General features: G+C 58.2%; 1 pseudogene; it reads right to left on the bottom strand.

Annotated features, from left to right (window-relative positions):
• Positions 1–1,657: 1,657 nt before the first annotated feature.
• Positions 1,658–21,662, bottom strand: part of LOC128835690 (kinesin-like protein KIF21B) — a 52,706-nt pseudogene continuing 32,701 nt past the window's right edge.

Here is a 21,662-nt window from a genome sequence, read left to right as displayed (position 1 = left end):
TAATATCGTATCCTATTACATCATATCAAGTCCTGTGGCGATGGGCGAGCGACGAAGCAGCAGGTGTGGATACACTGGGAGCTGTAGCTGCGGACCTGCACATAGGCGGCTCAGGCATAATGGTCGTTCCTCACTGACCGAAGCAGCAGTGGAGCTCGGCATCTTCTTGAGCGACTGAGCAGCCCTATTCAGGATTGCACTGCTCACCTCCGTAGAATGAGGAGGGGGCTAGAAAAGGTGCCTTAAACATTGCCTGCTTCACCTTACCCTGGCCAGCATACCGCAGCTGGTGGGGATCCCACAAAAGCGATCGTATAAAAACAAAACTTAGAGTGACACCGATCGCTATTGGCACATGGAATGTGCACATGTTACTGGACAACATCACGGCAGATAGACCGGAGAGAAGAACAGCACTTGTCGCTAGAGAGCTCGCACGCTACAACATTGACATTGCAGCCCTTAGCGAAACTCGCCTTGCTAATGAAGGACAGCTGTCCCAGTCAGGCTGTGGCTATACATTCATTCACACAGGCAGTAATACCTCTGAGGCGAGGCGAATTGCTGAGGCTGAAAAAAAGCGTGAGCTGCGCAAGTCCAGAGCTGCTTGTACATCATCGACAGTGCCATTACATGTCTGCCCCACATGTGACAGGACGTTCCACGCCCGAATCGGACTGATCAGTCATCTTCAGACGTACAGAGCCCGGTCATCGAAAGAATGAGTGGTTGAGGTCTTCATCGATAACGATGGACGAACATCACTCACATGCAATCTCCCACCCTGTACATAGCAATCCTCTGTTTCATTTTGATGTTTTTTGATGTACTTTAATGCTTTTATTCATTTTATTGATTAAATAATTGTAATTACAGTAATACATCAGGGTATAAAAGATCTACACATCTTCTCCTGAACACAGAACACAGACTGCTCCAATGGATCCCACAACCCATACAGCGAGAAAGCCGTAGCAAGCGTTAACATCTCCAAAATCCTATCCGGGCAGGAAAATGCACCTGCTGTTTGCAACACTTCTATAGTATAGACACAGGGTGAGGGCTAGACAAAGTGACCACGGTTAGTCCTGCTCCATCTCTACTGTCTGGGTTTCCATCTACAGCTGTTCACACTGGAAATGCAGGACAGGGGTAAGGTTAGCCCATCACCAAAAGAACCTTAATGTAAAGCAGTGCTCCTGCCAGTGCCTGGTGGGGATCATGCAGACAGACTACACCCCAGGCTGGGCATTGTCCCAGGGTAAAGCAGGGCTGTAGTGGAAGGTGGAGGAGCCCCTGGACGAACAGGGTGAGGCATGGGACAATTCAGCTAAGAGTTGCAGGGCTGGGCACCAGAAGAATCGCGGGGTGGAACTTTGGGGTATGGCAGGGAGGGGTGGAACGAGCCCCGCTCTGGGTCAGTCCCAGTGCCAATGGCCCACTGCCTTTGAAGAGGCCACCGATGAAGGCCATTTGTCCTACTCCCCTGGGTCCCACAACCCAGCTCTGGCCAGAGAGAAACTTTGCCTTGGAATCTTAAAGCAAGTGACTTTGTTTCTAGGGCTGAAGTGGGTGGTGGCATGGGAGACGCTGTCAGCTCAGAGAAAAAACTGACCCTTGTGCTCTTTGGGGGATCGTACCTGTAATGGGGGTCAGCGGGAGGTGGAAGGGCTGAGTGTAAAGGACCAGGAAGGAAACAGGGTCCTGGGAGAGAGTCAGTGCTGGGACACCCCGTTGCTCATGAGACTCCACCTTCCGAGTAGTGCGGCCCCAGGTCTGTAACCCTTATGCTGGGGAGCGCTGCCAAGCAGTCTCCTGCTGCAGGCCCACGGCCCTGCCCAACATAAGGGCTGCAGAACAGGGCCCTCAGAAGGGGGGTTACTACTGTGTCCTGAGGAGCATAAGGGATGGGACCTGTCGGAACCACAGGCTTCCCCCAAGGCTTTGGGGGCTAAAGGAGTCAGCTTCTGAAGTGGACACTGTGCCCTGTCACCAGTGATTAGTGGGAACCGGGCTAGCACTCTGGCTCTACGGTGCTAACCGCTAATTGGGGGCCTGAAAGGGGTGAGCCGTAGGGTGCTAGACCTTAGTCAGCCCTGCCCCTGCAGCACACATGGTAGCAGATGGGACAGAGTGAGTCCCAGCTCCAGGATGGTACCGCAGCCAGTGCTGCGAACGGGGCTCCATGCACCCTGCTGGTGCTAGGCTGGGGTCGGCAGCACACAAGCCCTCTCCGTATTTCGGTACCGGCCGGCAGATCCCAGCTCTGCTGAACGACGAAGCGTGGAGAGGGGCCTGCACCCGCTTGCAGAAGGAATGAGACCCCAGGCACCCAGGAGGAGCAGAGGCCAGCAGCAGGATGCAGCTGGCAGGATCCCTCTCGCACATCCAGGATCTGGGGCTGCTGAACGGGCTGCGGGACAGATTGGAATGATCCCGTTGAGTCTCTCAGCTTGGGGGCCTCCCCGTGGCTGGCAAGGCCATGTCCCGAAGCACTGCCTGGCCACGCCCTGGTCAGCAGAAAGCCCTCTGCATCATGGAAACCCAGCGTGGGGCTGGACGGGAACGACGCCCCCTAGCCGTGGAAGCGGGCAGTTCACAAAGCCCCAGCTGAGACGCCGTCACCCCAGAGTCCTGGAAACTGGAGCACACACAGGCCAGGCCGCTCCCAGCTCTTCACAGCCAGGGAGAGGGGCTGGGGCCTGGGCCCGCCAGGGAGCCTGACAGTCCCCCTGGCTCCGGCCTTTCCAGTGCCTAGGTCGGGCCGTTCAGCAATCTTCTCCAGCTCCAGAGCTTCACTGTCAGGTCGCTGGGGAAGGAAGAGAGAGAGGAAGTGAGGCCGGGGGCTGCCCCTGCCCCAGCTGGAAGAGGCAGCACAGCGAGTACAATCAGCTACAGGCCACGCCCTGCCCCCAACTCCCCCGCCCCCAAATGCATCACGCTGCAGCCCAGGAGAGCAAGGCCGCTGTGCCCCAAGCGGGCGGGCACCGGCGCAAGGAGGGAGCAGATGCGCCCAGCTGCCTGCCAGCGGGATAATCCCCCAGAGCGCCAGTAACGGGGCACTCTACCAGAGCGCAGGCTCAGCCAGTGGCACCTCACTGGCAGTGGCCAGTGACGCAGTGGGGGATGGGGATGGGGCGGGGATCCCCCCCAGCAGTGGCCCAGGAGGAGCAGTAGTCAGATGGGCAAACCCCATGCAGCCCCGAGCTGGCCGCTGGATCCAATCACCTGGGGGACTGGGAGGGGGGGGGCAGGCAAGAGGACAGTCTCCTCTTGCAAAGAGCTCTACATGGGGGGAAAATCCAAAAGAATCTCATACTGTTAAGAAGCAGCTGAGACCAGAGCGGAGAGAGAAGAGACAGAGAAAGAAAAGGAGAGAGAGCCAGAGGGGGTGAGAGCCAGAGAGAGGAGGAGGAGGAGGAGGGTCAAGGCAGGCTAGTGGCATGCCCCTTTATGGCAAGGATGTGGTGAGGAAGGCAGGGGGTGAGCCCAGGCACGTAAGTCCATAGCTTTACCTGGCAGTCACTGCGGCACAGAGAGAAACAGAGGGTGGAGGGGGGGGGGGAAGAGAAAGGAAAGGAGAAAAGGGACATGGTCGGAAAAGAGGAGATCAGAGACGGTGCCAGAGACATTGTGAACCCGGGGACCCACTCTGGGGGCCAGGGCTGTGCACAGGGGCCGGGGAGCGGAAGGAGGGGGCGGTGGTGCTCTCATTGGAGATGCACAAGGCGCCGTCGAGGAGGAGCTGGTGCCCGGTTGGCAGGAAGTCCGTTCTCTGCGCTGAGGGTGGCAGGGCCAGCAGCACCAGGTCTGGCTAGTCCCGGCACATCAAAGGAGCTGGCAAGAGCATCCCAAAAGCATGGCGGGGCAGGGCAGGACCAGCGCTTGGCATAACTGGATGGGGCAGAAGAGCCTCACTGTGGGGCGACCTAACAATGGCTGAGAGATGGAGGAGAGGAGAGGCTAGATGGGGAGGGGTTGGGGGCCCTGCAGCCGACTGCTGCCCCACACCAAACCGCCTGCAGCCTGGCTCCGGCGCTGTTCCCATCCCTCGCTCCCAGTGCCATTCCAGGCCCTGCCACATGGGGGGAGCAACAGTGGGTTTGGAGAGCTCCTGCAGCTCTGCTGCACTGGGGGGAGTTGGGGGTCAGACCTCCCTCTCCCATGCCGCAGGGGCCTAGCCCTACCCACTGCCCTCACCTGGAAGCAGTGAATATGTGCTTGGAATTGGTGCAGATGGCATTGATGGGGCTGTCGTGGCCCTTGATCTCCCCAACGGGCGAGAAGTTCTCCATGTTCCAGACCTTCACCACACCCCCGCGGCAGGCGCTCAGCAGCATGGGGCGGCCGGGGACGAAGGCCAGGGCACAGACTCAGTCCTTGTGCGCGTTGGGGATTTGCTGGCAGGCACAGAGATAGGGCAGAGCCAGTGAGCGCCCACGATCCACGCTGCCAGCCGGGGCCATCAAGACCCAAACTGCCCCCTGAGCTCCAGGGCAGGGTCAGGCCAGCAGCCAGAGCCAGATGCTGGGTTTGCAGCTGGCTGCTGGCTCTGTAATGGGCTGAGACAAACCCCCCACATCTGTACCGTGGCTGAGAGCTGGAATTTTTAAGCTCCGCTCGATTTCTCATCAAGCAGCAGCCGAGGATTTGAATTCAAGACAAGGGGACTCTGGTGAGCTACAGAAGCAGCTCAGCAGGAGAGAAGAGGGCTCCGCCCCAGGAGACAATTGCTCATTGGGATTGACCAGGGGATCTCCAAGCTCTAATCAATCCAAGCCGAGCTGGCAACCAGGATACGAGACACACAAGATGGGGGAGAGAATCTCTTTGATTGGACCAATTTCGGTGGGGGGAGGGGGGGAAGGGACAAGTCTGCAAACTCAGCTCTTCTTCCAGGGTGGGGCTTGAAAGCTTGTCCCTTCCACCCACAGGAGCTGGTCCAATAAAAGAGATTCCCCCCCACCCCCCATCTCTCTAATTATTTGTCTGCCATCAATCCTCAGCGCTCCAGTGGGAAGAAAAATGAGCATTAGCCTCATTTCATAGGGGAGAGACTGTGGGGGAGGGTCACACAGCCACAAATGGTGACTAGCTCTGGGCAGCTCCATTTTGGGGGACACCCCGACCACCCCATTTTCAGAGGGGCAGAGCCCCCACTGCTCCCCTTGACTCCCACAGTGCCCAGCTCCTCTGAACAACCCAGCCCCGGGCGGGCACATGGTAGGTTCTCCAAAAGAGAGCCCCCCACCACTAAAAAAAAAAAAAAAAAAAAAATCACTGGAGGCCTCTGAAATGTTAGCCAAGTCTCATGGCAGAGCCAGACCTCCTGCCTCCCAGCACCGGCCTGCACGCCCCCTTCGGCTGCTGCTCTATCCCAGACCCACCGGAGGCTATCCCCGCACTGCAGCGCGTCACCACTGACCTGGAGAGCCAGGCACCGCGGCCTGTGGCGCCCGGAGACCAGACAGCCACACTCACCGGGGTCAGAAATAGGGACAACGCCGAGCGCTAATTAACCCCAGACCAACCTGTCCCCATTCCCCATAGGCCACTGAGCCCTTTAACCGCAGCAGGTGGGGCCCAGCCCTATAGAACTGGCTACCGTGCATTGCCCACGGCTGTAAACTGCCTTCGGGACCCACCCTGCCAGCCACTGTCGTTTGCAACCCCCGGGGCTCTTCCATTGCCTGGAGGCCCCATGTGCAACGTAGGGATGGGGTCCTTGTGTCTGCTCTCTGATCCTCTGCCCCCAGGATGGCGGGAGCACGCTCCAGACTGGACAGCGACTCTCCAGCAGGTTCTAAGTCCTCGCTCCAGACCCTGGCACTGGCCCTCGAAACAGCACGCTGCGGGTCTAGCCCATCTCTCTGCCCCCCGCCCAGCAGCAGGGCCTTCCTGCTCGTCCCCCTCCGTACCTGGAGGAGCTCCTGCTGCTGCAGGTCCCACTTCTTGATCCCGTTGTCCCCGGAGCCGCTGAAGAGCACGTCGCCCTGGATGGCCAGACACTCGATGCCGTCGTAGTGCGGGGGCTCGAAGTTATGGGTGGGGCCGACGTTCCCCACCACGCTGTCCGCAATCTCAAACATCTGCAAGGCAACAGCCCGGAGGGCAGCTGCTGTGAACCCCGGTGGCAAAGGAGACCAGTCGCTCTCAGGTCATTAGGCCAGCAACAGCCCTTTCAGCAAGGCAGGGGGATGGCGAGAGCGTCCGACCACACAGCTACCACTAGGATGCTGAGCCACGGCCCAGTGAAATGAGACAGGGATGGATTGGCAGCGGCAGGGTTCTGCCTGCTTACGCCACGCTGGGATCCTTGGGCAGAGGCCATGTGGGGACACGATGGCTCAGCACTAGGGCTGAGATACAGGTCGCAGGTTCGAACCTCGCCCGGCTCAGCTGGGACTGGAAATCTCCACCTCCTCCAATGGTTTGGTGGCCAACGTGCGGACGCAGCTCAGCGTCCGGCTGGCAGGGGCCACGTTGCAAAGACAAAATAGCCTCCTTGGCAGCAGGTTCAGCAGAGGCCACAGAGGGCAGGAGGAGGTGGGTTCCACTTTCCACGCGTGAGGCATCAGGAGGAAGCGGGGGGTGCGGAGGGGAGGCCTGGGCCGGGCACCTGGAATTCTGGTCTCCACGGCTGCCGAGCTGCCCAGCACTTTGAGACATGGCAGCTCCTCCATCATTTCCCAGATCTGGGTTCCAGGACGCTCTTAGGGGCAGTGCACAGACCCTGCTCCCCGTGACCCACAGACACACCTGGCAGGTGTGGGGACAGGAACGCTGGCCAGCTGCAAAGCCACCAGGTCCTTCAGGCCACGAGCGCTGGGGGGCTCATGGCATTTCTCAGACCCTGGTGGCATTTGCAAATGTGCTCAGTACTGGCCTCCCTCTGCGCCCGCTGAGATCAACAGAACGGCTCCTTCCCGCCCCCCATGGGAGCGGAGTTAGGCCGACGCTGGGCGCTCTGGACAAAACCACCCAGCATGTCCCCTCCTCGCCAGGCCTTTGGTGGGCAGCGAGCCCTTGTAGCTGGCACCTCCGGGAGAGCGGCTATGCATGGGGGTGGGGAGGGCTGGCACAAGCAGCGGTTCCTGGGCTCAAAGGCCCCTTGTGCTGCCTGTGAGCGGGAGGGAGGGAGGGTCCCAGGGTACCTTGACGTAGTGATCCTTGGAGCCGGTGACGACCAGGTCATGGTTGCTCGCAGTCTGGTTCACAGTGAGACACATCACAGGCCTGATGTGGCCGGTCAGCTTCCCGATAGGCTGCAACCTACAAGCAGGAGCCCGGGGCGTCAGGGTCTGGGGTGCGCTCAGCAGGAGGCGCTCGTTCCTGCAGGCCCTTCGCTGGCCCAGTCTCCAAGGCTCCCAGCAGGGACCCTCCCAGCCCCAGGCCCCTCTCCACCATCCCAAGCAGAAGTGGGGACCTCGGGCTCCGGGGCGCAGAGCACGGAGCAATCTCGGGGATACCACATCCCTCAGCACCATGGGCCGTGACTGTGGCCTTGGGCTAGGGGCAGGGAGCTGGGCTCAGATGCGGTGTCAGGGGGTGACCGGCTTGTCCACCGATCTCCTAAGGCAGGGGCGGGGAAAGCTACGGCCCGCAGGCTGGATCCAGCCCCTTAGTTAATTTCATCTGGCCCGTGGCGCCCTCTCCCACCACCCGCTGCAGGGGAAGCACCAAGCCTCCACGCCCTCCTGGCAGGTAAGTGGCCCGTGATTGATTTTTCCTGTGGGTCAATGGCCAGTGACAGAGAAAAGGTTCCCCACCCCTGCCCTAAGGGCTGCAGCTGGGAGAGGAGCACTGGGTCCTACTTTCAGCCACCCTTGGGCGTGATCAGCAGCTGCTGGGGCTGATTCATAGATTCTAGGACTGGAAGGGACCTCGAGAGGTCATCGAGTCCAGTCCCCTGCCCGCATGGCAGGACCAAATACTGCCTAGACCATCCCTGATAGACATTTATCTAACCTACTCTTAAATATCTCCAGAGATGGAGATTCCACAACCTCCCTAGGCAATTTATTCCAGTGTTTAACCACCCTGACAGTTAGGAACTTTTTCCTAATGTCCAACCTAGACCTCCCTTGCTGCAGTTTAAACCCATTGCTTCTGGCTCTATCCTTAGAGGCTAAGGTGAACAAGTTTTCTCCCTCCTCCTTATGACACCATTTTAAATACCTGAAAACTGCTATCATGTCCCTTCTCAGTCTTCTCTTTTCCAAACTAAACAATCCCAATTCTTTCAGCCTTCCTTCATAGGTCATGTTCTCAAGACCTTTAATCATTCTTGTTGCTCTTCTCTGGACCCTTTCCAATTTCTCCACATCTTTTTTAAAATGCGGTGCCCAGAACTGGACACAATACTCCAGCTGAGGCCTAACCAGAGCAGAGTAGAGCGGAAGAATGACTTCTCGTGTCTTGCTCACAACACACCTGTTAATACATCCCAGAATCATGTTTGCTTTTTTTGCAACAGCATCACACAGTTGACTCCTATTTAGCTTGTGGTCCACTATAACCCCTAGATCCCTTTCTGCCGTACTCCTTCCTAGACAGTCTCTTCCCATTCTGTATGTGTGAAACTGATTTTTCCTTCCTAAGTGGAGCACTTTGCATTTGTCTTTGTTAAACTTCATCCTGTTTACCTCAGCCCATTTCTCCAATTTGTCCAGATCATTCTGATGTAGTGCAAAGCCCAAGACAAACAAGCTAAGCTGCTCCACGCTGGGGTTTGTGCCAGTGCAGCTTCCCCCGGTGCCAGTCCAAATCCGCCCCTGCCTCAATAACACAGCTTCCAGCCGGGAGGGAGCGGGCCCCCGCTCAGCCCAGAACGACTGCTCCCTCTGCCTACGCAGCACCCGTCTGCCTCCCCACAAGAGCTGCCCCTGCCTGGGGGCCCGAGTTAGCCCCGCCCAGACCTGTTGAGCTCCCAGATGTGGACAGAGTTCCCGGCGGCAGCGTAGAGCATGGTGCCGGTGGGGTTGAGTGCGATCTGGTTGATCTGGTGCTCCCCCTGCACGCTGGCGATGGTGCGGGTGGTGGTCCCAGCACAGGCGTCCCCAGAGATCACCTGACCTGAAGAGCTAAGCCAAAGAGACAAACAGGTGAGCCTCAAGGCAGAGACCCTCGGGGGAGGGAGGGGGCAATTTACACAATGTGGAATGGAAGATCTAGCCCATTGTGGACTGATTAGAAGGCTGGACAGCGTCTGTCCCCAGCCATCTATAGGGGGAAGCAACGCCACTTCCTGGCCACATGCAGTGCCAGTGGTGCCAGGATGAGACCCTCCCGCTCAGCCCCACGTCCCCTCAAGCCGGGAGCAACGGCACAGCAAGGGTGACCCAGGCAGCAGCTTTCGGCACCCAAGGGAGGTGCCTTGCCGCGCAGCCAGCCAGACCCGTACCAGCAGGCATGCCAGCTCCACGCCCAGGGCGGAGCGACACAAACCCCACCCCTGGCCTGGAGTTGATGTTGACAGGCAGCCCAGGCATGTTCCCGCCCAGGGCCGGCGCTTCCATTTAGGTGACCGCACCAGGATTTGGGGGGGGGGGGCGGGGCGGCAATTCGGCGGTGGGGGGTCCTTCCGCGCTCCGGGTGTTCGGCGGCAATTCTGCAGCGGGTCCTTCACTTGCTCCAGGACCCGCCGCCAAAGTGACCCGAAGACCGGGAGCACGGAAGGACCCCCCCACCGCTGAATTGCCGCCGACGACCGGGAGCACGGAAGGACCCCCCCCCACCGCTGAATTGCCGCCGACGACCGGGAGCACGGAAGGACCCCCCCCCCCACCGCTGAATTGCCACCGCCGACCGGGAGCACGGAAGGACCCCCCCACCGCTGAATTGCCGCCGCCGACCGGGAGCACGGAAGGACCCCCCCACCGCTGAATTGCCGCCGCCGACCGGGAGCACGGAAGGACCCCCCCACCGCTGAATTGCCGCCGCCGACCGGGAGCACGGAAGGACCCCCCCACCGCTGAATTGCCGCCGCCGACCGCGAGCACGGAAGGACCCCCCCACCGCTGAATTGCCGCCGACGACCGGGAGCACGGAAGGACCCCCCCACCGCTGAATTGCCGCCGACGACCGCGAGCACAGAAGGACTCCCATCTAGGGCGCCAAAACCCCTGGCGCCGCTCCTGTTCCCGCCAGTCAGATTGGGGAAGCCTAAAAGAGAAGTCTCAGTCTGTGGCTGGGCCCCAGAGAGAGGGGCTGTTTCGCTGGGGTCTGGAAACGGCGCTGGCAGCTGCAGATGGGTCATTACCCATCATCCCTGATCAAAGCAACTGTAGGGTGAACGGTGCCCCCTGAAACAGACGAGAGGAGCAACTTCCCTGAGAGCAGAGCACCAAGCCACGGAGCTTCCACGAGCCAGGCCAGGCTAGAACGACCAGCATTGCAGCATTCCTAGACTCAGCCCTGCAGACCAGCCCGGCCACTTGGCCTTTGCAATGCTGCCCTGAGTGCAGAACGCTGGCAGGACAGCGCGTTGAGCTTGGCCAGGCCCACAGGGCAGCCTCGGTGCGTCAGGTACTTACGTGAGGGTGCGGATGCAGTTGGCCGAATCCCGGATATCCCACACCTTGATGTAGGAGGTGGAGACAGTGAAGACCAACCCTGAGTGGCTGCAGTACTTGATGGACACCACATTATTGGGGTGGACCTTTAGCGAGGCGATATCCTGGCCCGTCACCAGGTTCCACATTTTGCAGCTCCGGTCTGCGGGAGGAGGCAGGAGCACATGACACTGCGGGACCCTTCCTGTCCTCAGCAAAGGATCCCCATGGCTTCCTCCGTCCCTCCCCCCCGCCTCCCCCTGCTCCCACGAGTGCCCCAGGGGAGCTCAGTCCCTGTGGCCCATCCAGCCTCTGGCACCTCCGCCAGACCTGCCAACGGGGGGAGGGTCTATTAGTGCCAGGTGCGAGGTGAACATCCAGCCACTAGGAACCGGGCAGAGGCCCCAACAACTCGCTTCAGGGATGTCACCACACAGCTGTTCAGCCTAATGACTCGTGCAGCATTGCTGCCCTCTGCTGGGGGGACCCAGAACTGCACCGGCCCGTTGTGGCTTTCAGGCAGGCGGGTGCCGTCTGAGCAAGAGGCTCCTGTCCTGCCCCCGCAGTTTGGGGTGGCTCAGCCCCTCCCCTGGGTAACAGGCTCACTCCCCAATGATCACACCCAGAGCTCAGCAGCCGGCCCGCCCCTGAGGCGCGCACCTTTGGATCCGGAGAAGAGCAGCTCGTTGGTGGCGTCCACGCGGAGAACGGGCTTGGAGTGTCCTTCCGCCACGGAGATGCACTGCAGCGGGGCTGTCCGGGCGCTCCTGGCACCGCCCACGGGGTTAATGAGGCCCTTTCCGTGGGAGAGAGAGAGCAAGGGCGTCAGCAGGAGGGTGCTGGCTGGGTGACCCAGGACGAAGCCAGATCCCGCCCCACAGGGCTGCCAGGGCCTGCTAGTGGGACTCCGGAGCAAAGCAAACCACAGACAGAAGCTGCCGGGCAGCCTGCTCCCCAGACAGGCCCCCCGGGGGCAGGTCACACCCCGTTGGTGCTAAGGGCTCAGAGACTCGTGCAGACCCTGCCTTGGCTTGGGGCAGGGGCTTGGAAAGGAAACGGGCTTCACCCCCTGGCCATCTTGCTGCTGGCACAGATGAGCTACCCCCCTCCCGCCGTGAGAGCTGTGGGTGGCCCCTGTGCCCCTTCCAGGCAAGATCCCGAAGCCAACAGAGTCCAGGCTGCTGCATGGCACACGCTGCCCCATCCCCTGTGGAGTCAGAGACTAGCAGGGACAGGCTGGCTCCGGACCCAACCCCCAGAACCTCCAGGCTTGAACAAACTGGGGCCCTGCTCCAGCCGTGCTGTGTGGGGCATAAGGGCACCACCCTGTGGCCAGCGGGGGGGAAGCGCCCTCTCTCCATCTGACCCACTCCGGTTTTGCAACGAGCTTCACCCTGCTTTGGCAGATGGGGAAGGGATTTTTAACAGGTCACAATCGAATCAATGGCAGAGCTGGGAACGGAGCCCAGGAGTTCTCAATCCCCCGAGAACAGGGAGAGAACCCAGGAATCCTGGCTCCCTGGCCAGGAGACAATCCTGTCTCATAGACTCATAGACTTTAAGGTCAGAAGGGACCATTATGATCATCTGGTCTGACCCCCTGCATGCTGCAGGCCATAAAACCGTCCCTACCCCTTCCCTGGACTCTGCTGTTGAAGTCCCCAATCCTGTTTTTAGTGACTTCAATCGGCAGAGACCCTCCTGCTAGAGATCCCTGCCCCATGCTGCGGAGGAAGGCGAAAAACCTCCAGAGGCTCAGCCAATCTGCCCTGGAGGAAAATTCCTTCCCGACCCCAAATGTGGCGATCAGTAAGACCCCGAGCATATAGGCAAGAGTCTCCAGCCCGACCCCGTTAGCCATTATACTATTTACCCACCATTGCTTGGCTTTCCTTGACTACTATGTTTTACCATTAAACCATTCCCTCCATAAACTTATCTAACTTTATCTTAAAACCAGACAGGTCCGTCGCCCCCACCGTTTCCCTCGGTAGGCCGTTCCAATATTTCACCCCTCTGACGGTCAGAAACCTTCGTCTAATTTCAAGTCTGAACTTCCCCACGGCCAGTTTGTATCCATTCGTTCTGGTATCCACGTTAGTACTAAGCTGGAATAATTCTTCTCCCTCCCTTGTATTAATCCCTCTAATATATTTAAAGATAGCAATCATATCCCCTCTCAGCCTTCGCTTTGTCAGACTAAACAACCCAAGCTCCTCTAGTCTCCTTTCGTACGACAGCTTTTCCATTCCTCTGATCATCCTAGTGGCCCTTCTCTTCTCAAACCAGTTCTAGGCTTTGCCCCAGCAACAGCCAATGGGGCTGTGAGCAGAGTTCAGAGGGAGGTTCTAGAGCGCTGAGCACATGAGAATCGACACCCCTGAGGAAAGAGCCCAGGTGGAAGAGCCCATCATGGAGAGGGTTGATAGCCCCAAAGCAGCTTCCCAGCCAGGATCTCTAAGCACCTCCCCTCCTCCCAGCAGGGTTGGATTACAGGTGGGGACACTGAGGCAAAGGGAGGGGAAAGGGCTTGCCCAGGGTCACACGGCACATTTGTGGCATGGTTGGAATGGATTTTTTGAGGGGCACTGAGCACCCACTACTCCAGCTGATGGTGCTCAGGGTGTCAGAGTCAGGCCCACAGTGTCTCAAATAGGCACCCAAAGGCCAGTGGGGAGATGCTCCTCTGCCAGCCTGGCCCTTTTGATGTGCAGGGAATGGGGGAAGGAGAGTTGTCCTGGCACAGACACTGCCTTGGGCTAGCGTAATTGGTTCTATGTGGCTCGTGTTGCAAACCCAGGCATGCTGGGGGCAGAGCCAGGGCCTTAGCACACCCCATTAGGGGAACTCTGGGTTGTGGCATAGCTGGCAAGCAGCCCTTTGGGAGGTTGCAGTGAGTTAGAGCAACCCCAAGGCTGCTCTAATATATCTGGGAGGCTGCACAGGCCTCAGCAGCAGCCACAGGATCCTCGGTGCCAAGAGGCTGCACCCCAGGTGTTTACTCTTTGCAGATGGGGAAACTGAGGCACAAGACAGGGATAACAATCCTGACCAGCCTCGCCATGGGTGCTGGGAGGCTGAAGCCACGTTTGTCAAGTGCTTGGAGATGTCTGAACTGAAGGTGCGAGAGAAGACACACACACACACACACACACACACACACACACAAAGCATCATAGTCTGGACCCTCCAAGCATCCACCGGCTCCAACAGCTGGCCTGCCCTGCCTCTTGCAGCTAGGCCAGACACAGCGCGAGATATCATCACTACCCGCCCCGCCCTCGAGGCAGAATAGAGCATGCAGCTGTCCCCATTCAGTGAAAGCACCGTACGCTATCCGCTTAAACCCCCAGCACTGCATTTCAAGACGATGGCTCAGACCTTAAGGCACTGGAGACCAGAGGCAGAAAGGGACTTCCACAGCCGGACACGGCATGCCAGGGCCATGCGGGAAAGCAGAGAGAAGGAAAGAGGGACACACAGCGAGCAAGAGCAGCACCAGGACAGAGTCCCAATAGATTTAGCAAAGAAGCAAGGCCCAGAGTTTGGCCAACACGGATTCAGCATGCAGGGCAGGGGGAGGGAAATGCGAGAAGCAGGAGAGTTCTAATCAATAGGAAGTTGTATGTACCTCAGCACCTCCGAGACAGAGGAATCGCTGTCGTCAGACCTAGGGACAGAAAATTAGCAGGATTACGGGAGAAAAAATCCCGGATGAGAGAGGCAGCAGCGGAGTCAGAGAGTGGAGTGTTGTTATTGCATCCAAGCTAGCGGGGTAGAGAGGGAGGAGCGGACACAGAAAACCAGAGAGGAAAGGGGCAGAGGAGCAGGAAGGGACACGTGGCTCGGACACAAGATCTTTCAGGCTGTACTGGAGTCATTCAGCCAGAAGGGACTGTTACAATCACCCAGTCTGACCAGTACAGTGCACGCCTGAGGCCTCGCCCGGGGATTCCTGCATCCAGTCTTCATTTAATCTTCCCATGGAACCCCCCGTCTCATCACTCCCACCAGCCATCCAACCTAGCCCCTCAGGTTCCGCACTCCTGGTTTTGGGGTACAGCTGGGGCGTTCTGACATGGTCCGGCTCTGCGCTATCGTGCGGTCTGATAGCAGGCGGGATGGGGACCAGGGGCTGGTCCTGAGCTGCAGGCAGCGCCATGGGCTCCCCCAGGTTAGAACATCGCCACCAAACTGGGATTCTGCAGGGAGGCAGATGGGAGGTGGTTGCTACCATAGGGCTAGGTCCTCGGGAGCTGTAAATCAAAGCCGCTCTGCTGCCCCCACGGCAGCTAGGCCAATTTGCACCCGTGCAGGGGCTGGCCCGTGACGGTCAAAGGCAGTCCTAAGGTGGGAGGGGACGAGGGAGGCGTGAAGCCAACGTCCGAAGTCCTGAGCCGGGGTGTTCAGAAAGAGACCCATGATCACAAGCCTGGTCCGGGGATCTACCCCCTGCCCCGCACCTCCACTCAGCACAGGGAGGCCTGCAGTGCCAGCCCATGGTGAAGTGATTATTCCCCTCTATTCGGCACTGGTGAGTCACATCTGGAGTATTGCATCCAGTTTTGGGCCCCCCGCTACAGAAAGAATGTGGACATATTGGAGAGAGTCCAGCAGAGGGCAACAGAAATGATTAGGGAGCTGGGGTACATGACTTATGAGGAGAGGCTAAGGGAACTGGGCTTGTTTAGTCTGCAGAAGAGAAGAGTATGGGGGGATTTAATAGCAGCCTTCAACTACCTGAAGGGGGGTTCCAAAGAGCATGGAGCTTGGCAAATGAGGAGTAATGGTCTCAAGTTGCAGTGAGGGAGGTCTAGGTTGGATATTAGGAAAAACGATTTCACTAGGAGGGTGGTGAAGCACTGGAATGGGTTCCCTAGGGAGGTGGTGGAATCTCCTTCCTTAGGGGTTTTTAAGGTCCGGCTTGACAAAGCCCTGGCTGGGATGCTTTAGTTGGGGATTGGTGCTGCTTTGAGCAGGGCGTTGGACTAGACGACCTCCTGAGATCCTTTCCAACCCTGATATTCTATGATTCTATGGCACAGCTGGATCCAGCACCCAGCGTCGTGCCTGGGCAAAGCCGAGTGCACAGGTCGGTCCCCGATGAGGAGCTAGGCCCATGTGCTCTCCAGCCTCTCCCCACTCACCTGGCAGGCTGCCCCTGGTCATAGGATTTCCTCCGGGTCAGAGGCGAGGTGTCCGAGCCACGGGACTGCCTAGGGCTGGAACAGAGCAAGACCTGATCAGCAATCGCCCCTCCTTGGGGCCAGGGCCCTTCAGCACTGAACAGGCCTATCCCAGAGCAAGCGAGCCGAGAGCCCTGGGGCAGCGCAAAGATCCACCTCCCGAGCCAGGGGTCCAGCGCGCTGGATCAGGCCCCGGCAGGGCCCAAGGCCAGGCCAGCGGCCCCGGCTAAGGGTTTGCGCTGTGAGCGCAGGTCCTGTTGGCTTCATCACCGAGACTGCTGCTGGAGAAGGCAGCTCCGTGCCTTCGATAAGAGGGCTGTGGAGACTGGATGCCCAACTCTGTCCGACAGCAGAACCCGGTTTGTGCCCGCCTTCCCCAGGCCCCGTCCCCCCGACGGGCAGTTTGTGGACACTGGCAATCCAAGATGGCAGAGCAAGCTGGCCCCACCACTGCATGCTGGGACAGGCTGGCTCGACCGAGAGGAGTCCAGACTCAAGGCTCCAAGGACAGAATACGATGGCCCAGCCCACCTCTTCCCCCAAGGGCCTGTAAGCACGTGGGGACCATGCTTGCCAGGGCTTACAAGGTGCTGCCACGGGTGGGCAGGCTGATGGTGCGGGAGACCTTTTCCATCCGGGATTCCTACTACAAGGATAAGCCGATCCCATCTTCCTTGATCTCCATGAGGGACACCAAGGAATTGGTGATGTTTTTGGTGGAGATGTCCAACGTGGGTCCCAGGCACTCGGCCGACACAGCCTTCATCTGGCCTGACAGCTTGGGTTCCCCCTATGGCGTGGCACAGGGAGGGGTGGGCTGAGAGGCGAGGAGTTCACTGCCCCGAGGGTAGCACGTGGAGCGAGTCTGAGACGCTGGCGTCCCTTGGCCATTCAGTTCCAAGAAGCCTCTGGGGCCAAGCACCCAGCAGTGGCAGATCTAGAGAAACCTTTCAGTTGGGCCCCGGTTGCCAGCATTAACGTTTCATGAGCTCATTAATGAGGGCAACAGGAAGTACCCCCTGTGCAAGGCTGAAACGTGTATGGCCCAGAGTGCCGGAGCAGCTCTCCCAGGAGGATTCGGCACACGGAGGGACTGGTCCAGTCAATTAGCCTCTGGGAAGGGCGCACAGCACCAGGGCGTCACATGGGTTTTATTTGCTCCCAGAGGAGGGCTAGACAGCACCAGGGCACCTTGCCTGGATTCAGGGAAGCCCAGTACAGCTCAATGATGTGGCATTTGGGGGTTTAAAGTGGGCTCTACGACTCAAGGAGCCATTTATAGGGCCAAAGTAACACGCCAGGCACGGCCGTCACCAGGAGACCAGACCCCGGGCTATTTCAGTTCCAGACCCAAGACTTTCCGCCCATGGAGAAGACTCCCGCCAAGGGCCACCGCCCAGCCGTGAGCACAAAGGGAGAGGGGGTACAATGGACCAAAGACCCCACATCTGGATGTTAAATGGCCCTGTCTGTGGCTGTGAACTGACCTTGAACTTGAAGTCGTCCTGGCTGGCCGAGCCCTTCAGGGTGAAAGACTGGGAGAAGCTGTAGGAAACAAAGGGTTAAATGGCCGATCCCCTTTAAGGCTTAACTTAAAGCTAAAGGAAGAAACCACTGCCCATCACCCCCACCCCATAACACCCTATCACCAGCCCGGCTACGGTTCCTCCTCCCATTCCCCGAGGTACAGCCCATCCCCAGGTCCCTTTCGGGGCCCTCTTCCCTCCCAGCTCCGTCTTGCCCCTGGCCCTCAAGAGGAACGATTACTGGGACAGTTCTGTACAGCCCCTGCACGCCTGGGTTTGAGCACGGCCAGTCATCGCGTGTGAGTAGCCTGTGCACCGTCGGGTCCCACGTAGGAGCTCCGAGGGGCTGGAGCATGCTTGGTGCAGACAGAACCTGGAGAATTTAGCTGCCAAGCTCTAACGGGTCTACCTTGCCAATGAGTGCCACAGAGATGTGCCCCCCTCCCTCCATAGATCCCGCCGCTCAGGGGCGCACGAGGCTGGGACACTGCACGCTCCCTGGTGCGCTTACCTCCCCTCCGAGGCCAGGCTGAACTCCCAGATCTCCTCGTCCGTGCTGGCGTAGCCGTTCTCTGCACAAGGAACGGCCGACAAGGGTGCGTCAACGCGACAGAGGGTGGGAGGGCACCGCACTGGGCTGGTCCGATCAGAGCCAGCCAGCAGGCGGTCGCCAATCAGCGTGTGGCCCTTTAGGTCCTTGGGACCACCCCCCAGACCTGCTATCATTAACTCTTTGCCACCAAAGCGCCATCAGTGCATCCTCACGGCTGGACAGGCTGTGACCATGTGGGCTGATACGTCTGGAAGAAGCGGGCCTATCACTCCTGCCCACAGGGTCAGAGCAATGCCAAGAGCCCTGGGGTGGGCTCCATCTGTCCCAATGGGCAGACGTGCCATCTGTAGGGGCAGGGAAACACCCCAAGCCTTCCCAGCTGCTGCCAGCCCCAGGCCCCACATCAGCGCTGCCGGCTGCTTTGCCAGCCAATGCCCAGTACTCACGGGGGTCCCCAGGAGGGAAAAGCCCAGCACCCACCTTGCTGCACGTTGTGGATGAGCGCCTGCAGCTCGGGGTGGGACTCCGCTTTCTCCCGCAGGGCATCCAGGATCACATGGTTCTGGGAGGAGCCGGTCACATCCGTTTGTCTCAGGCGCCCTTCCAGCAGGCGAATCTGGGCTTCTTTCTGAGCCACCTGCAGCCCCTGTTTGGCGGGAGCAGGAGGTTACCTTCCGTCCAGCACACAGGACGGGCCAGTGGGTGGAACGGGGAATCAGCTCCTGGCTTCAGTCCCTGTCCCTGGGCACAGATGCAGGTTCCACACCAGCCTCACTCAGCTGCTGCTTGTACCCCTGTGACAATGCGGTTCTGGCGGAACCCAACTGAGAGTGCCAACTCAGGACAAATTGCTCAAATAGGGCAGTTACAGCCCAAGGCTGGGCTTTTTCCACCTCTAAGGCAAACCAAACCAGCCAGACTAGGAGGACTTTGGTCTCACCCCACTGGCTAACCGCAAGTCTCACAAGCGGTCTCCTTAGACACTCCAGTTTCCCAGTATTACCACCAGTGCCACTCGTTATGGGGACAAATGGTTATGAAAAGCAATACCGCAGTAAAAGAAAAAAGGTTCTCCTGATCCCAAAGGGCCAAGCCCCAGACCCAGGTCAATATACAAATCAGATCTTACTCACAAATCACGCTGTTGCCAATCCTTTAGAATCTAAAGGTTTATTCATAAAAGGAAAAAGATAGAGAGGAGAGTTAGAATTGGTTAAATGGAATCAATTACATACAGTAATGGCAAAGTTCTTGGTTCAGGCTTGCAGCAGCAATAGAATAAACTGCAGGTTCAAATCAAGTCTCTGGAATACATCCCCCGCTGGGATGGGTCCTCAGTCCTTTGTTCAAAGCTTCAGCTTGTAGCAAAGTTCCTTCAGAGGTATGAAGCAGGATTGAAGACCAGATGGAGATGAGGCATCCGCCTTATATAGTCTTTTCCAGGTGTAAGAACACCTTTGTTCTTATTGTGGAAAATTACAGCAAAATGGAGTCTGGAGTCACATGGGCCAGTCCCTGCATACTTTGCTGAGTTACAAGGTGTATCTGCCTTCTCTCAATGGGTCCATTGTATAGCTGATGGTCCTTAATGGGCCATCAAGCAGGCTAGGCAGAGCTAACACCATTTTGTCTGGGATGTCACCCAGCAGCATAGCAGAAGTTTGAAATACAGACAGTATAGAGCCAATATTCATAACTTCAACTACAAAATTGATACACACATATAGACAGCATAATTATAACCAGTAAACCATAACCTTGTCTTAGACACCCCATTTGACCCCCCTTATACAAGATCTGGGTGCCACTACAGGACCTTGGTTGCAACAATGATCTATATGGTCCCAGAGGATATCAATAACGTCACAAACCCATTCCCCTCTCTGGGTCCAGCAGCACACAGGCCAGGCAGGCCTCTCAGTCTCCCTCACCCACGCACAAAGGATGCCCCAGGCGCAGCCAAACAGCCCTGGCTCCAAACCTGACCTGCAGCAATTGTGATCCCACGCTAACAGGGGGCCTCCTGGGATCCCATGTTCTGCGACCCACCCCACAGAGCTGCACCCCCACTTGAAGGCCCTTTGCCTGACCTTATCGATGGATGCCTTGAGGAAGTTGTCCAGCAGGAGGCGCGCCTCGGCCAAGGAGCAGGAGTTGATCACCACGGAGGTGTCGGTGGAGTCCAGCTCCTCCTATGGTGCAAGAGAGACCCCTAGGGAGGGGAATTAGAACGGCGCTGAGGGCGGTGAAGGGCAGAAAGCAGAGGGCCAGCAAAGACACCAGCACCACGGAACTGGGAGGGGTTCCTTGACTGGCTGATGCCGGCAGGGACACAGGTGCTCTGCGAGCAGGCGGCGGGGAAGACGACTTGCATGCCAATACTGTGCATGAGCACTCGCACTGGACGTGTGCCTGGAACCAGGCCCCTGATTGGGCCATCTATGGGGACTGAACCACACACCTGCGGATTTAAAGAAGAGGCGCTTCTACCGCCTGGACGGCAGGAGCTGCTCGCTAGCCAGGTGACCAGAGCAGACCAAGGGCAGGTTTACACTGGGAACTTATACCAGCATAGCTATGTCTCTCCAGGGTGTGAAAATCCTGCCCCGCCCATCCCGGAGAGTGTAGCTCTGCCGACCGAACTAAACAGCCACCTCCTTGGGAGGTGGATTACCTACTCCGATGGGGAGTATACACCTAAAGCCTTGCAGCTGTAGCAGATTAAGCGTAGACATATACTAAAAACCTGTTTACGACCTCCAGCTGCTAGGAGGGGAGCAGAGAGCTACACTGTGCTGAACCTGGGTCAGACCCCCCATGTCATTAACGGTGCGTCCACACAGCAAAGAAAAACCCACAGCAGCGAGCCTCTGGCCAAAGAATTCGGGCTTGCACTACGGGGCTAAAAGTAGCAGTGTAGACATTCCCGCTCATGGGCTCCAAGACCCTCCAGAGCCCAGGCTCCAGCCCTTGTGTGAATGTCTACACTCTTCGTTTTAGCCCCGTAGCCCTGCGAGCCAAGGCAATGGATCCAGGCTCTGAGACTTGTGCTGTGGGGTTTGCCTTGCAGCACAGACACCCGACAGGTGCCAGGGAGAAAGGCCTCATTATTAGGCTATTGTTTCTCTGTGGAAATATTTGATTAAACAAAAATTTCCTTTCTGGTCAAAATCCCACCCTCCCTTTACAAAAAACCCCCAATTTTTTTGCCTTAAACCATCAAAACTGATTTTCAAAAACCACAAAAATTCCAGTTTCTCGGGGGGGGGGGGGGGGGGGTAGGAGGGGAGGAGAAACTGATTTTTTCTTCCCCCTGGGAAATTTCAAAAGAAAAACTAAAAGGGTTTGAGATTTCCTACAAAAGCAAACAGCATCTTCAACCCTCTCCCATGGCTACACCTGGAGTTGGCTCTGAATACCGGGCTGCCCCGCGTGCTTGGCTTCGGTCTAGGCTACAGGAACGCCACTGTGGAACTGGGCTGGGTCGAGGCAGTTTCTCACAGGAGGTTGTGTTGCCGTATACGCAGGGAATGGAGAAAGCCCATGTTCTAAGCATGTTTGGAGCCTGGCGGCAACCCAGGCTGGAGCCTGGTGCTGACATGGGTTTTTCTGTGCACACAGACAGGATTGAGCGTGGCTAGACCATGCCTTGCCCGCAGTACTGGATACATCATGGGTACATTTGTCCCATGGTACGGACAGGGCTTCCACTGACTCCAGCATGTGCAGAACTCCCATCAGGGCTGTTGGGCCTAGCAGCTGGTGGTGGACATCATGCTCTCCGCAGCCGTCCCTTCCACAAATAAACCATCCAGCACCGATGGAGACCCTGACGGACCAACAT

Source organism: Malaclemys terrapin, chromosome 4 (assembly GCF_027887155.1).
Source record: "Malaclemys terrapin pileata isolate rMalTer1 chromosome 4, rMalTer1.hap1, whole genome shotgun sequence".
NCBI lineage: Eukaryota > Metazoa > Chordata > Testudines > Emydidae > Malaclemys > Malaclemys terrapin.
Note: the sequence above shows the minus strand (reverse complement) of the source record. Positions and strands in the feature narration are given on the sequence as shown.